The sequence below is a fragment of the Coffea arabica genome, chromosome 4c (genome assembly GCF_036785885.1).
Source record: "Coffea arabica cultivar ET-39 chromosome 4c, Coffea Arabica ET-39 HiFi, whole genome shotgun sequence".
Classification (NCBI taxonomy): domain Eukaryota; kingdom Viridiplantae; phylum Streptophyta; class Magnoliopsida; order Gentianales; family Rubiaceae; genus Coffea; species Coffea arabica.
This window is the reverse complement of record NC_092316.1, coordinates 14631119-14632943: the sequence shown is the minus strand read 5'-3', so window position 1 is coordinate 14632943 and position 1825 is coordinate 14631119. Positions and strand designations below refer to the sequence as shown.

Sequence of the window (1825 nt, the reverse complement as noted above, 5' to 3'; positions counted from 1 at the left end):
TATTGAATATCTATTATAGTACCTGCAGTGTTCAAAAATGATCTACCAAGAATAATAGGTACATTGACATTCTGCTCCATATCTAAAACAACAAAATCAATGGGGATGATGAATTTTGCAGTTTAATAAGCACATTTTCCAATATACCCATTGGGTGTCTAATAGATCTATCAGTTAATTATAAAGAAATGTTAGTATGCTTTAACTCTTTCAACCCCAGTTGCCTAACCACAGTCAAATGAATCAATGAAACACTAGCACCAAGGTTACATAGTGCTTTAAAGAATTCTACATTACCAATAGTGTAAGGAACTGTGAAACTCTCTAGATCTTTCAACTTTGGTAGTTTCATTAATGCAATAGTTTCACTATTTTCTAATCTCATTTTCTTTGTCATTATCTCCTTGAGAAACTTTGCGTATGAAGGAATCTTCGAAATAGTATCAATAAAAGGAATGTTAATATGTAAGTGTTTGAAAATGTTAACAAATTTCTCAAATTTTTTGTCATTTCTTGATGGCTTCAATCTTTGTGAAAATGGCACCGGTGGAGGAGTTGGCGTCGTCTCTACAATTAGTGGCTCATTTTCTTCCACCTTGTCTTTCCCCTTATTTTTTTTCCTATCCTCTTCTAACTCACTCAACTGTTTGTTTTCTCTTTTTTCATGTTCTCTCACATTTTTAATCACAGGCGGCTCACCCACTTCCTTACCACTATGGAGGGTTATAGTCTTCACATGCTCCCTTAGGTTCACTTCAGTCTTACTAGGTAAATCTCCTTGGTTTCGATTATTGATCGCATTAGGTATTTGGTCTAATTGGATCTCGACATTCCTATACATATTGATGAGTTGGTCCATTCTTCCTTCAATTCTTTCAAATCATTAAGTAGTGGCACTAGCTAATTTTTTAATTTTATCATTTGATACATTTGCTAGCTTCTTAATTGCCAATTTTCAAGCTGTTTTAGACTCCGAAAGTGGTTGCTTTGGTTGAAAATTCGGTGGATTCGTTTGTCTTGGTTGGTTCCCTTGATCTTTCCATTCAAAAATTGGATGATTACGCCACCTCGAATTATAGGTATTGGAGTATGGATTGTTTTGAGGTGGACTGTTGTAATTGTTGAGATATTGATCATGTTCATTGCTAGCACACATAGAATCATCATGATCTCCTCCACAGTTAGTACAACACGCAACAACTACTCCTTAGTTAGAACTAGAACCAACTTGCCTATTAAACATCTTAACCATATTATCCATCTTTGCACTTAACATATTCAATGTATCTACTTCAAGTATACATGCGGTTCTCATTGTATTACCTCATTCGTTGGCCCATTAGTAATTATTAGCAACCATTTCTTCAATCAATTGTTGAGCTTCTTTAGTCGATTTTTCCATCAAAGCTCCTCCCGCTGCCGCATCTACATGCGCCTTTGTCAGATAAGTGAGTCTATTGTAAAATGTTTGGACTATTAGCCAATCGGGGAGACCATGATGAGGACACCTTCATTGTAACTCCCGATAGCGCTCCCAAATTTCCTATAATGTCTCTCCTTCCTGTTGAGAGAAACTAGTTTTATCCATTTTAAATTTATCAATTTTTTTAGGTGCAAAGAACTTATTAAGAAAAGTTTTAGATAATTTCGCCCAAGTAGTAAAAGTGTTTGGAGAATAAAATTGTAACGAAATCTTGGCCTTGTCTCTTAGTGAAAATGAAAACAATCTAAGCTTAATTGTATCATCACTAACACCATTAATCTTTATTGTATCACAAATTTCAAGAAATGTTGACAAATGAGAATTTGGGTCTTCGATAACATT

The 1825-nt window shown here is 34.7% G+C and overlaps 1 non-coding gene across 1 annotated transcript; it reads left to right on the top strand.

Annotated features, from left to right (window-relative positions):
* The first annotated feature begins 1490 nt into the window (after positions 1-1490).
* Positions 1491-1597, top strand: LOC113740509 (small nucleolar RNA R71). The gene has a single exon (XR_003460504.1). It is a non-coding gene; the product is annotated as a small nucleolar RNA R71 (small nucleolar RNA).
* Positions 1598-1825: the final 228 nt, after the last annotated feature.